This window comes from Sylvia atricapilla, chromosome 5 (assembly GCF_009819655.1).
Source record: "Sylvia atricapilla isolate bSylAtr1 chromosome 5, bSylAtr1.pri, whole genome shotgun sequence".
NCBI classification, from domain to species: Eukaryota; Metazoa; Chordata; class Aves; order Passeriformes; family Sylviidae; genus Sylvia; species Sylvia atricapilla.
In genome coordinates, this window is record NC_089144.1 from 51,214,873 (window position 1) to 51,230,737 (window position 15,865).

Sequence of the window (15,865 nt, forward strand, 5' to 3'; positions counted from 1 at the left end):
TTTTCTCTTCACAACTAAACCAGTAAGACACTTTAAATACATATTTTATGATTAACATGTGAATACTTAGAATCACAGTCATCTGTTTAAAGTTAAGCACTACAGCAAGAGTTTAAGGGACAGAGGTCAAAAGCAGTTAGAAAGCAAGCTAACTGGAAGTGCCTGGAAGCTCCCCTGACCTCCTAATAAAACATGGAGAAAACAAACATAGCGAGCAGGAGAACCAACAATTGTTGCTGCTTTGTGAACAAGGAGGAATTCCCAAGTCAGGAGCCTAAGAGAGCAGGAATGCACTAACAAGGATTTTCCCTGCTCAGCCCCAGCTCCCTTTTCCAGGACTCACACTAGTGCTGTGTGAGTGATCTGTGCTGTGCAGCATGTGTGTAACACTGAACAAAGATATCTACTCTCTGCCTGCAGAGCTTCTGAGATGCAATATGACAAGAGGTAACATGCAGAAATATGGAACTGGATGTTAAAAGAACAGGGTGGCTTCAATGTGAATAAGTCTAAGAAGTCTTGCTCAGATGTTTTGCTGTTGTTTCTCAGGTAATTTTATATGCTGATAGAGGACAGAGGAAGACTGGAGGGCACAAAGAAAATCCAACCCAAACCAGCAAGTCTGAAAGAGGAACTGATGTTTTATTACATGATTATTCCACATGGATCTGTGCAAAAGGTGCAGAGACACTGCTAATATGAGCTCACAGAACAGAAGTCCTTGACTGAATGGCTGTGAACCTTGGACAGCCCTGTGCATCATGCCGTGATTCCCTGTACAAACTCTTCCCTTTGCTGGTGCACAGTCCTAGCCCTTCCACACAGTTATAAGTAGCACACTGACTGTTGTTTTAAGTATAATCAGACACCAAGTTCTTACTTTTTTTTTTTTCCCATTCTATTCTTTTCAAACTCTCTAATATTTTCAGTTTTAAATCCTTTTTATTTCTTTTCTTTACTTGGATCACTGCTTGATCCTTATTTTTCCATACCTCTTAATCACCAACAATCCATCCCATCCTGCTTAGTCTCCCTCTTTTTCTCTATCATCCATTCATTCATCTGCTCTCTTTTTTTTGCCTTTTCCTCCAATTTATTCATTTACCCCCAGTGAGTCCAAGTCAAATAGATACAAATCAACTACAGATAAAGTCACCAAAAACAACCCAGCCCCAAATAAGTCACAGATTCAAATGCATGTTATTTATCAGCTGAAGCTCATTTCCATTCATTCTTTCTAAAGAAGCCCCTATTCTGCAGGGAGAAATGAACAAGGTCTCTGGGAGCTCGGGAAGAACTACAGCTGGCAGTTCAATGAAAACCAAGCCAACATTATGTATGAATTAATATATCAGAGGGGCTATGGTTGTTAAAGAAATAGGATACATGACTAGGGAACAGCTCAAACATAATGGAACTCTGGGGGTGACAGAGCAGATCTAGGGAAAGCTTTTCCTTTTCTTTTGCTCCCTGGTGAAAAACTGACAAAACAAATTTAGGCAACTATGGGAAAAAGACAAAAGAAAGTCAAATGGCCATTAGGCAGGAAAGGTTCGAGCTTGCTGCTAATCTATAGATTAGATATCAGAGGACATGTCTATTCCACATAAAACAGGGTAGAAGCAGCAGTCAGTTTGGACACTTGGCAGTCCCGAGGCAGCTGGAGATTCCTGACAGGCCATACAGGGCCTGCTGAGGACTGAGCTTTACAGAAATGTTAGGGAGGGGAAGACTTTTCCAAACGAATCTTTATCCAAAGATGGAATCACAAGAAGTAAACTACGTGAAATACATGCACAACACGATGTCCAAGAATCTGCCCATCTTACACATTCCCCTGGTCTGTGAGCAATGGGCAGAAGCTGGTTCCTCCTCACAGTACTGCCATCAGCCACCTTTCTGACAATGCATGCAAAGACTAAATAAGCACTGGGAATTAATTTTTCTGTGCAAAAGCCCAGAAGAAAGCCTTATTTTCAGGAGAAAAATTGGAACATATGAAATTTCAAATGTATGCCTTATTCTTCCTTCAGGGACAGACACACCTGAAGAGAATGAAACACACAGTATGGTGTGGAGTTACTTGGAAGGAAGGCTAAAAAAAAATCTATAAAGCCTTCATTCATGATTTTTAAAACCTTCTGTCCTCCTGTTATCAGATTCAACATCTCACACCAATTTGATTTATTTTGAGAATTAAAACCAAACATTAAATAAAATTTTATAAAAGGTCCCTTGTTAGAGTCCTCTCTTAAAAGTTTCTGTCTGCAACACAAACCACCTATTCTACAGAAAAAAGCAGTATCAGGCCCAGCTCTAAAAGGAAAAGTATGTTTTTATGAAATTGTGAAGGTCTGAAACCTATTTAACCAGTAAGATTGCTCTTATGTCACCTTCCTATTTCAAAAAAAAATGGAAAGAAATACACAACACACAGCACATTTCTTAACTTTCACTATTTTTGAGCTCTTACATTGTTGAACTTGTCTATTCATACCTAAACATTTCGGGACATGATGATCTCTAGTTTATACCCAAGGGAAGGGCAATGGCGTGACCAAGTGCTGTGAAACAAGATGGCTAAATGACAATAATTTGTGCATTCACTTAATAGACAAACTGAACTCCAGCAAAAGAACAGTTCTACCCCTGCTTCCCTCCTGGCTTCAGATTTTGGATCAATAACTCTCTGTAGAAATATTCAAGTATCATCTAAAATGTACCCTTATATCCTACACAGTAATGAAACCAAGACCTCAAAAAGTGCAAGGAAAATGATGTTATTCTGTATCACTCCTGTAATACCCTGGGTTTGAACCTCTTAATTTTTACCCCAAACAGAGACTGGCTAAACCATTTCCACCACATTGAAGACTCAATGTCAAATTCTAGCACTCCAGGAGTTAATTTTGCTGCACCTCATACACGACTTTTTTATCTATAGGGTCTTGACTGCTTTATTGTGACCAAGGCATTCAGTTGCAATCAGTGAAGCACTACGGCTTTAGGCAGGTTTATTTTTGCTATACATAATAAATAAGGATAATGTTCAGAATTTTAAAAGATACATAGTACTTCTCCACGAAGGCAGAATTGGGCTTCTGAAAAAGCAATTAAAAAGCAACGTCTATTGTTTGTTTATAACTAAATGATTATGTTTCGTCTCCCCTGCCCATGTGCAATATTGCATGTTTTGTTAATCTTTTCTCATTAACCTCTTATGAAAATCTGTAAGGAAGCAAAACCACCAGAACAAAAGCACAATTTGATACACTTTAAAATAAGCAGGAGGTACCGTTAATTTTTTAATGCTGCCCCTCTCTTTGTAAGGTATTAAACAAAAACTCCCCTCTCTCCCTAGGTCACCACCTAAACCATTTATAATTCTTCCAATATATTAAGCAAAAATATTCAGTTGAACTCTCTAAATGGACTAGTTCTAAGAGCTCTTGGCTTGATGACTCTGTAGTACATCAACAGCAAAGCCTGAAGGTTAGGCCAGCTCTGAAAACTTTCCCCTTGGGCATTGTTGTTACACGTTAACAATGCTCATTACTGCTTGGAGGGTACACTAAAAATGAATTCTTGTTCTATTAATACAGAAAATGAGAATGAGATTTAATAGCAATTTTAAAAAGGGTTGTACAAAGTGCTAGCAATTACACAGGCAGAAATAGTTGATTCAAGCACCTATAGGCATTTGGATTACAGTATTATCTCTTATTAAAATATTTTTATTAGTGAACAGTGGAGATTAAGAGCTGTTAATAAAAAAACACAGAGAGAGACAGGTGGTGGCGGGAACTGAATCAGTTACTGCAATAAATTTGCTTCTGATAAAGTGGTTTTTCAGTGAAGATACCACAGCGATGAATTTACAAACCACTGTGCCTGAGTGTTTGAACTGTTGACTGATCTACCACTTCCATTTCTTTGTCATTCCGAGACCCATCATTAAAAATATACACATGAATGGCCTTGTTCTTTGTTGGGTTTTTTTTGGGGTTTTTTTGCATAATCAGAGGTGGGGGAGAGGGAAATGGTATAAAATGAGACTCACTGAGAATACATGAATTTCATTTTTCTTTACCTTAATATTTATGCTTACACAAGGCACGAAATTTTTGATTAAGGCAAAAAGAATTTTGCGATTTTGCTGAATTTGAATCTTTATAGGTGATTTCTTGGTTGAAAAGAAAAAGAATTCTCTGAAAACAAACACTTGATATACATCCTACTGTAAGACAGATTTTCAAAATTACTGGCAACACAGATTAAACCTACAGAAATTAGAATTGAAGCTGCACTCATTAGTGATTGGTACCAATGCTTGCTAGATATTCTACAAAAAAACTTCTTCATTTACATATTTGAAATGCCAGATTTATTTTCTGTGGAATTTCCTTCAAAGATTTTTAGTCAAACATTTCAAAGGGACACACTAATTTGTACACTCAAACTTCAGCAAAGGCTTTTAAGTGCCCCTTGTTTGCATCAAAAGGGAGATTTTTAGAAAACAAAGATAATACTCGAACACAAAGACAGTAAGCTCCCTTGAAAACTTGCCCAAAGAACACATTTCAAGGTGAATTTGCTAGCTTTCACTTTGGGATAATTTCAGTTAGTAACAACAGAGCTCAAGATCCTGAGATCACTTAAAAGTATTTTGGTTTATTTTGGGATTTATTTTGTTTTGTTCCATAGGCTTCTGAACACAGTTGAGAATTAATACTGCTCTACCTAACATTGGCCTTAATTACAGCCAATTCCTACAACAAACTGTCCTGCTACAGTGTTGAGGAATCCAGAGACTCTCTGTGGCAAAGCACCTTGTCGGGACTAATGGTTCCCTTATTCACCAAGCAAAAAATAGCAAGCTGGATGAATTCACCCCAAAAATTGTGGACCACAAAGAGACTAGAGAAAATATGCTAAATGTTGAAATGCTGCACTGCTCCTTCCCATGGCCTCAAAACCCAGCTAACTTTCTTTGAAAACTCCCATCCTGGCTATTCTCTGCATTTAGCCTAAGAGAAGAAGACAGGTAAGTAAATCACATATCAAGGAACAATAACACATACTAGAAAGGTAAGACTGATTAAGCTGATAGATAATTAATATACTGCTTTTAATCAGAGAGCATTGGTGACACTTGGAGGAACTGCCTAGAGAAATTTTGACTCATGATGTTTCAGAGAAGATCAGATGTGTTTAATGAAGGGGAATTTAAACAAAATTTTTTGTGCTTAATAACATTTTACCTCTTGTTTCGTCAGACCAGACAATATAATAGTCTCTCTAGCTTTAAAAAAAAATCCAAGACTTAGAAGGAAATATTGAGAAAAACAAGTTCTCATTAGAAAAACTGTGAAGCATTCACAAACAGAACAAGGCTTCATTTATACACAGGCACAGCCTTGGTAACCACCATCTCTCTCATATTAGAAAAACACCACTTTCAGAATCAGTAACCACAAGTCTCCACAAAAATATGATTCTGGTAGCTGATCTCTAGGGTTCCAGGCCTGCAGACCTTTTTCCTGAGAATAATCCCACTGTAGTCAACACTCCAGGATGAATGCACTAGTTCTTTTCTCATTTGGAACTTCTCAGGTATGACCAACTGGGGATCTTTGGCATCCAGAAGCAAGGCAGGAATCCAGGTCACTGGAAAACTGAATGAGCTTTAGGTTTACTTCTGATGTAATAAAGACTTCCACTGCAGCACATTCAAAACAATACTTGCTTTGATTGTAGAACAGTAATGGTGAATAAAGTACAACATACATGTACAATTTATGGTGGCTCTGTGTTTTCTTAGAAACTCGTGTAATTTTGATGGACAGGACACACATTTTAACTAAAGTATGACTCTATTTGTATTTATAGGAGCTTCTATGGGAAAGACACTAACTACAATACCCTCAAACGTGAAGAAATGCAGTTTTCCTTGGAAAGCAGTCTTTAATTCTGCCAGTGGATAAATTCTGTTCAACTGTTAGCAAGGTGAGAACCAGCACCCACGACATAACTGACAGCTCCTGGTGACACAGGAAGACTGTAGGAAACTCCTGATTAGAGCCTAGACCTCATGGCTCCTTTGTCCCATGCCTTAACAAGAAGACAATCCTTCTACAGGATGTAACTGTAGGAACTTATCAATAGACACTTCCTATCAGAGACTAATAAGATCTGTTAGTCTCTGTGATAAAATATCATTGCAAACTGTATATTTAAGATTGTCTTCTCCTTCCAAGTAAAGAGATTTTAACTGGAAAACTGCCCAAGTGGCCTACATATTCATACATACCATGTTCACACCATATGACACTAATTGAAATAGAGTGACTATATGGAATGCAATTGGAGAGGAAATTTGATAATGTCTTATGGAAAAAGCCTGTTGGATGAAGTGCTGCAGATAAACAGTGTCCCCTTCGAGAAAAGTAATTAATATTGCATGTATTTTAAAATATTAAAAAAAAAGAGCTGGCAACAATTTATTCCTATAGTTTGCTGTGTAGTACCAGAATATAATGTATTCTTGCTGCTATTATTAATTATTTTCATGCCAATGGAACTTCTTATGTTAGAAAGAATGGCAAAAGAATTTATTTCAAGCAAGAACATACTTTTGACATCATATTCCTTACGGATTGTACAGTAAAATGGCCAGAGGTAATGCAGAGGACTGACAAACAACAGGCATGAGCAGCTTAAGAAGGGGCATTTGTTTTGTAAACTGCATTCCCTTTATCACCAACTATTCCGTAATGCAGAATAGAGATGACTGTTCTGTAATGAAGACGAAGTGTTTGAATGAAGGTTCCACATGGAGACTGCTGCTCCAGTACAGCTTTGGCAAATTAGAAGCTTGAAGTCAGTAAAGTGGCCAAGACATTTTACTCCATAGAAAAAACCTCACTACTGCCTATTTGTTTACCACAGGTATGCTTCCCAAGAGCTTTAGTTTTTTATACATATATCCAGATTTTTGGCAACTAGCTCAGAGCACCTGACTTCAGTAAGTATAATTTTTGATTTGAGAGACCAAAATTCTATGAGTGGCCGTTTGACAAAATACTTATTTCACATTGCACTGCTTTACTTGACTGGTACTGTATATAATCATTCACTGTTATCCATTAAGTGACCAGAGTAGTTAACAAGCAAGCACTGCCAGCAGAATTACTGTAAATAAGGTTCTATATATTTCAGATTGCCGAGCTATAATTAAGGCATTTCACTATTTTACACACATTTCCTTAAGCAACTCTTTCTCCAGTTTTTATTTATAGATTTTTCTGTTTGCATTTTAAGTTGTTGTATTCAACAGGGAATTAAGTCAGGGAAAATCTGTGCCTGCTTTAGGACTGATACTGAATTAATTACTTCAAATCTGAATACTCTGTGTCTCCTGAAGTTAAGTGCAGAGCTTGTAGTAGAAAGATTAAGGTCAACTGCATTTCTTATTTTGAGAACATGGATATGCTGACTTGAATGCTGATATGATATCAGGTTCTTATATATTGATGATTTTAATATTCCTTGGTGACTTGTCCCTCTTCTTCAGGCATGAAGCAGTGAAGTAGGTATTCTGCAGTACACAGGACCACAGCACTGAGCCTGCTCTCAAAACTTTTTCTTGATAAGCTGTGATAAGAAGTGAGTCCTAAAATACTGAAGTCTGTCTTTAAAGTAGTAAAGAGATGATAATCACCTACCAGAAGCAACAATGCCACATTACCAAATTAGTCTGTTGGGAGGGTAAAAGAAACAGATGTAAAAACTTACACTTGGATATTTTTTGCCCCCCTATAGTTGTATCTTCATCTGTTAACTATGATATCAAACAGTCAGATGAGAAACATTTTCTTTCCTGTATGTTTCCCTTTTAACATTAAGAGTATTTTTGAACCTGAAGTATCCTACAATTGTATCCCTTGTCCTTGGAGAGATAAATTAACATTGTTCCTCATTTATCTGATACATACAGGAGTTCAGTGGCATCTACTCAGCTCACTCAAAAACTTAATTTGCTCTTTGAACTGAGTTGTACTACGTGGTCAAAGGGTCTGGATAAAAATGCAGGAGACAGAGAGTGAGAAACTCTCAGTCCATCATAAACAAGACTGCTCTCTTCCAGCTTGGCTAAAGAGGAAAGAATGTGATGTTTGTGCCCTAAAGGGGAGCTAAGGGTTGTGTTTGAGCTACTTCTGTCGTGCCAAGCCTCCCTGGAAAGAACACATAAAGGAGGAAATACAGGTAGAAGAAGAATATTGAAAGGCAGAGGCCAGTGATGGACAGACCATCAAAGCTGCATAAGAAAAAGGACTTGCTCCAAGAGCTAAACTAAACCAAATTGATTTCTAGAGTAGTTCTGAAGAGATTTTTTTCTGTTTCCCTTTTTCCTTAGCAAGAAACACTAACAGAATGTGCCACGGCATTTTTATTCACCTGTGTAAGTTTTTTGTTTTATTTTAGTTTAGTTTAGTTTATTTAATTTTATTTCATTTTTGGAGGTGGAGAAAGTAGAGAAAGGTTATTATTTTCGGGGAGAAGGATGTCAGTCCTACAGTGTTCCCTTTCCAGTTTACGAGTTTCTGTGCCACAGAGAATTTTCAAACAGGTACAACTAAATTTACCTCTCATGTAATTTTTTTTATGTTCATTGCTTTAAAATCTCCTTCCACATGTCCTCAGGAAAGCTAACAAGTCCTGCCTCATCCTATGAGATCCTTTTGTGAAGGTGTAGTATCAGTACACGGCAGCAGTTCTCCTTCCCAGCAGCCCAATGTGATCCCTTTCCACAGAAATGGAATTTTGTACAAGAACTAAGAGAAGTTCCAGCTCACATGTGGCTTTCCTTTGTCCTTAACCCACATGGAATCTGCTCTCCCAAAACAAGAGTTGTTTTGTTCTAGGTATTGTTAAAGGCTTGCAGAGAAAGTCAATGAAACTTTTTAGACCTGTAGGGAACTTTTATTCCAATCACTGGCAAAGAAATTGCCCCAGTCTTGAACTGGAATATTTTGAGCCTCACTGTATCAGAGTAAATCTGCGTTCCAAACCAGAAACCATCTGAGTTTCACTCTGGTCAGACTTCTAATATTCTCAACCATCAAACTGAGTCCTATCAACTTGAAACTCATGGGAGTGCCTAACTTCAATTTAGCCCCAATGCTAGAAGCTGGGTAACTTGGATGCTTAAAAATACAAATGCATGGTTTTTTTAATTGGGATGCTTGAGCTTGGGAGAGGACAGGCTACAAAGAGATGTTAGAGTTTGTAGAGTGGAGACCATTATTTAATAACAGAATTGCTGAGAGAGCAGAAAGCACTCCATTAATGTCATTATTTTGGAGTTTGCTTCATTATAGGAAAGTCTCTCTTGCACAAAATGAAATTACAGAAACGACTCAATAGCTGTTCAATCTTTTTATTCTTTGATTTTATGATAAAATGGGTGTGGTCTGTAAAACTCCCCCTCCAATGGAGCCCATAAAACTCCAGAGAGCCTGAAACCTCTGTGAAGCTTTGGCAAACCTCTCAGGAAATAACATAAGAAGCTGTTTTCTGGTTCATCTCACTATTTCCATGCTTACACTGATGTAATGGGAGAAGTGACACTTTGCATATTCCATTAGGACATGTACAGAAGTTTAGTCTTTAATTCTTAGAGAATTTGTTCCCTCAAAGTGGTCTCTGAAAACATCTGAAATCCCTCAGGATTCAGTTTCTGACTCCCACTACAAGAAACCGGAGACAGTAAGGCCCAGTCACTCTGCATGGCCAGACTGCAACCCATGCACAAAAATCCTGGAACTCACTCCAGTATTCCTCTTTTGGAATGAAACCACATGCTATACTTGAGATTTAAGGAACTGTAGCCACAATAACGTGACTGAAAGTCATAGGGAATGGTATCTTCAACTTCTGTGTCCATCTCACCCAAGCATCAGAGGAGCTATGCATCACCCAAGCACTAGAGGAGCTATGAGATGAACTTTGGAACTTTACATGGCTGCTTCTGGTTTCACCAATCCCTGAGGATAATCAGGAACTGCTGGAGCCTCATGCTCCCACAGCAAGTGGGAAGCTTTGTCCTTTGCATCAACCAAACCACGGGAAATGCAACTGCCATCCTACTGCAATATGTGAAGTCCCATGTGATTCCAGCTTATCTGGGTTACCCTAAGGAAGTGCCCACTCTCTACTTTACCTCTACAGCATTTTGCTCTTAAGACTAGACAACAAGGAAAACACAAATAAATCCCTTTAAATTCTGGTTATTGAGGCAAAAAAGATGTCCTTCACTGGCAACAGGGCTGCAAGCTCTAAATTATCTCTTAAGGAATTCCACACAGCCACATATTCCACAGTAACATATTGGCACTTTAACCGGTAACAAACTCTAAAATCCATTAGCACATCTGATCCATCCCTGATTATTTATTAAATTTGATTTCCACAACTTTTTTCGAGGCACTGAGTAAAGTGGAAAACAAAGAAAATAGACTCCTGAGTGAGAACAATGCTTTTTGAAAACTGTCCTCCATACCAATTTCCAGCATGGAATTTTTTGTAACAGAAAGATGGATCTGCTTGTACAAAAACATGAAATATTGATATTATCTTAGGAGGCATTTTTTCAATTGTTAATAATATGGCTATGGTTATAAAAAGAGCTAATACGTATCTTTAAAATGTTCATCTGGAAATTTGGATTAGGATGAAAAACCCCAGCAATTTTCACGTTTTATAATGAAGTACCAAAACATGAAACTCTTTTCAATCCAAAAAAAAGAGTCAAAGTTGATGTAAAAGTACATCTCAAATCACTGCTGGCTGAGTAGTTGTCTACAAAGCCAAAGGGGTGGGAGCACCAAAGAGTACGCAGTGGAAACACCAAGAAGCTTTTACTGTAGCCTCACTAACAAGAGCTGCTATACTGAAGTAATAACATTATCCAGAAATTTTTGTTTATTACCTCATTCCCAATTTTAATTTCATTTCACTTGAGTAACTTGGGTCTGATGATGGGGTTAACGAGTGAGGAGGTGTTTGAGTGGGTGTGAATTAGGGGCACTGCTAAAATAGAAGCTATTTTGACAGTTCTGTATTTAATATAGTCTGGAGCTCAGTAATTTTTTTTTTTCAGGTAAAATACTCACACATTCCAAGGCTAAGAGTGACTTTGGCAAAGCACAGATAATACCTAGACTTACTGGTATTATATGCAGTATTAGAGAGGATCTCAATACTTCTATTCCTTTTCTAGCTCCGTCATTCTGCCCACAAGTCTAACATAGATGGAATTCTACTGCTTTCATTTCCTGTGTTCAGAGACTTTCCTCAAAACTTGGATATTTTCAGTGACATAAAGCATCACTGATAGCTGCTCTCCCCCCACCCCTGTACTCCACAAGCCATCCTCACAGCAACCCATTACAATATGTTCTAACATCTGCCTCCTCAGATGATGTACAACCTATTTGATTGACCCTTTTTGTGCTGCTCAGGACTGGCTGCTCCCTGCAGTGGGTGGGTGAACAGCACTCATTGCTTCTTCAGTCAGCAACTGGTAAATTTATCTCCATTCCAGACTGGGAATGTCAAGCAGGGATTCTCCTTGCTTCCCTCCACATAGCAGTAATACCCTCCATACAGTCCCTTCTTTTATAATTATCAGGGATAAGGAATCCAGAGCAATCCAGAAGAGGGGAGGTCTCTGTCATCTGTTATATATTGTTTATATAGGAAACATTTCTGCCAATTACATTTTTCCGTGACAAATATTAACATTACCCAGTGTTTGTGACTCCAGCGTGGGAAGCATGAATAAGGCAAGGAACAGTTCAGTCCTCCATTACGCAGGGATAAGTCCTTGTTTTTGCCAAAGTCAGCAACTGCAAAATATCTCTCAGCTTCTCCAGTTAACACCATGGCACAGGACAGGCCTTTGCTCAAAGTGATCATACTCACCACAATAAAAGCCACGTCTAAAGTTGCAAAAAAGCATTTGCCAATATTACAGCCATTAAATACAATGCTTATTCTCACCATCTATACTTCTATCATGTATTTAACAACATTAACACCAGGATCACTGACAAGTGTCCAAAGTCATGTGGCATGAAATGGAAAGAATAAGGCTATGAAAACATAGGGAAGCAATGCACTAAGACCAGCACAATGGGATATCCACACTTCCAAACGATGGAAAACTCAACTGACACAGCGAGTTAGAAGTCTGCACTGACTCTGACTCCGTGACTTCCCCAAATTTCAACTGCTGCAGAAATAGAGTCAGTTGGTCTTGTTGCTCCATGCCCCACCAGCCATCACAGAAATATTCTGACCTTATGGCCCACCATTACTAGCTTACAAACTGGAATTACCTAGGTAAATGAAAAAAGGAAACTGAGCCACAGTGGAAAAGTGATGCAAAGTGGGAATAGTCTGAGCTAATCATCCTCATCTGGCTTTATAAAACCTAGAATGGAACTTCCAATATTATGTCAGATGACTTATACATGTTAGATATCCATGGATAAAGGTTATTCTCATCCCACCATCCTGAAGGAAAAAAAATGAAAAAAAAAAAAAAAAAAAAAAAAAAAAGGAAAAAAAGTAGCTAGTCTGTGCTCAGCACCTCTATGTAAGTTTTAAAAATTTTGTGTCAGCAGCTGAATTTGAAGCGAAATATATCACTCCTCTCTGTATCTCACGAAAAACACACATTTCCTTTTTTACTTGTTATACAAGTCAGATGGAGAGTGACTTTGTCTTCCTCAAAGTCATCCAACTGGTAAGGCACAGAGCTGCATTTTCAGGACAGAACATGTGGAGAAGGGCATATAACTCCCCCAAAGTTGCTTGCAAATTACTTTGGCTTTGTGTGGAGAACATATATGTTAACATAAAGTAGAGTGTGAACCCAAGGAAAATGAAGACAAACACTGACAGCTGGCCAATCTTGCCCTTCTTTACTGTGTTTGCCTCAAATATAGTATGTTTGTAAGAATGTGTGAAATACTTCTGAAAATAACAGTTATACTCTGTTTAGTTTTAACAAGCAAAGGAACATACAATTTACAATCCTTTTCAGAAGGATCTGATTAACTAAATTCATGGAGAGATATCAACAAATTTCCAGGAGGAGTTAAAAGCCTAACTTAGTCAATAGCCTGTGAATTTTGGAACTTGGGTTCCAAGTTCCAAAATTTAATCACATTTGATTTTTTTTTTACATTTGATTTTTTTCCAAATCACGTTTGATTTTTTTTTTTTGCATGTCCAAGGCTAAAGATTTTATTTAATAATTTATTTATAATTTTTATCTTCAACTTAATGTTTCCCAGAGAATCAGACCACTGCTTTTACCATACACAGTATCTTTCTTCCAACAGTGGGGTGTTACCACATTCCAGAAGGACACTGAACAACAGCTTCTTTTTTGATGGGTCAAGGCAGGCTGTAGAGGAGGGAATTTTTGACTCCTGCATCCCAGCAGTGACTGGCAGCCTGTCTCTTTCTTGCTCCTCTCAGGGAATTTTGAGGAGATTCACACCACTAGGATACAATGGACATATGCTGCAGGGCTCATCCCCAATTAAGGATGACCAATTATGGTCAGTCAGATCTTTGTCCTTCAAATACACTTCTATTATGCAACTCCAAGACCTGACCTTAATATTTAATATACTGCAAGCATAGGAAGAGTCCACTGGAGCTTTCAACTGCAGAAGCAGAAACTTTGACTGAAAGACAACAGTCATCCTGAAGGGTCTTTTGCTTTAATTTATTGTGTGAGAGGATTATACTGATTTTAATAAGCTTAGGAAAAGCAACATCCTAGAGGATGTACATCACAGATTTTCTCAGGAGACTGAAAATATCTTACCTTCCATTATTGCTTATAATTAGTGCCAAATGGCTGCCTTAGAGTCATTGTTCTTACAGATGACATCTTTTTAGACTTTTTACCCTCCTTAAAAGTAAGGCATTGTATGAACTGTAAATTGTTTTGACTAACGAGACTGGTAGCAAGTAGGAGATGTTCAGGGACAGTACAATGTGCCCTAGCAGGATTACATGGCATGTGCAGACATGAGGGGAGACTCCCTTCTTTCAGACCTCCATGGTCACCTGTAGCCTCTTTAAACTGAGTCGGCATTTGTGAAGTAGCTGCAAGAAGCAGCCCCACAGATGGGATCTGGTCTCACTGGCCTAGAAAGTTGGCCTAGGAAATCTAAGAAGATGTCAGCAGTATTATCCTTCCTCCCTCTCCCCCCTGCCTGACTTGCATATTCTGATGGCTGTTTATGAGCTCAGCTGTCATTCTTTGCACCAGGGAAAGATAGATGGGACACACCAACCCCAACCTAAGTGACCTTTGGATGTGACAAGATTTTTAGGTCAGTCCTGCTAAATGGAAGACTTGGTGTATCAAGGCTCGCCTCAGGGTGAAATTTCCAGTGAATTTATTATCTCCCAATGCCCTTTGGACTGCTTCCCACCATCAAACACCATGGCAGCATTCAGAACAGGAAGAAATACATTAACTGGAATCTGATCGTTTTAAAAGGTTACAGCTGCCCAAATATAATTTAATTTCATACTTGCCCTTTGAGGGTTTGGTGTATATTTTCATTTTATGACTGCAAATGATAAAGCTCTTAAGATTCCAGGCAATAAAAAAGAAAAGGGGGGAGAAAGTATTTTAAGGGTTAGACGTCTATTCAGTTCATAGTCAATGAGGAAAGCGACAAATCAGCTTTTTTAAAAAAATTGAACATTTCCTCAGTTTTTAGTGGTCATTTCTTTCCACATTTGATGGGTAACAATACCTTTTAGTGAAAACAAACCTGTAATGCCACCCAGTGTGATACAAAAGAAACATTTGCTGTGCAAGCATCTACCTATCCTACATCCATTAAAAACTTGCTTCAGAGGAGCAATTAATGGGAAGTGAAACTAAGTCATCCGAGTGAACTGTTGTGAAAAAAATAAATACAATCAGACTTGAGAAATGTCTAAATCTAACCAGAATAATTTGAGTTTTAACTGGGTAGGTCATGGTTCCTTCTAGAATCTCTTCTAACTTCTTCTGTCTCAGCTCAGGTTATGGACAGGTCCATCTCCCCATGCCCACACAGCAGGGTGAAAATCAGGGTCCTCAACACTCTTTTTGGGGCAGCGTTCAGTTTGGTTGGAGTCCCACGCCTGTGTGATACTAAAACTCTAAGAACAAGCATGCAGGATATGACATGCTAGTAGGATATGACACAACATGAAATGCTGGGAAATGATGCTCACTCTCTCTTTTTTCCACTCAAAGTGAAAGCAAGCCCTGAAACACAAGCTACCACACAAAGGTGAGTTGGGCCAGCTTGGACTAGAGGCAGGAAAAGCTAAGCATTTGTGTCCTTCATTATATCCAATGCAAACTGTGCCACCAAATGAACAGCACCTCACCATCTAACAGCCTGACAGAATTTTGATACATATGTGGGGTTTCCTCTCCCCACAGTGAAACGTGGAAAAAAAAAAAAAGCTGCACAAAGGAGGAACGATTAAGTGGAAATGTTGCCTGTCCCATTTTCAAAGCCACTGTAAGAAATTAATTATTGCTGGGCTCCCAAATCCCTTCAGGGCTCTTTAAAAATCTTTCCCAAACACACACGGATACACACTGCCCAAATTACTCTCACCATCACTGTATCAGAGCAGTGTACAGCAAGAAGCAAAGCTGCCATGATAATGGGATAAGTGGGGATGGTAGCCCTGAAAGGAACTATTCCCAGGCAGCTATTGGCACAGCAGGAGAGAGAGTTAAAACAAATGCCTGAGTGAGGGGATT

At 38.5% G+C, this 15,865-nt stretch overlaps 1 protein-coding gene across 1 annotated transcript in view; it reads right to left on the bottom strand.

Moving 5' to 3' along the window:
• Window positions 1-15,865, bottom strand: part of SOX5 (SRY-box transcription factor 5) — a 288,158-nt gene that overhangs the window by 57,838 nt on the left and 214,455 nt on the right.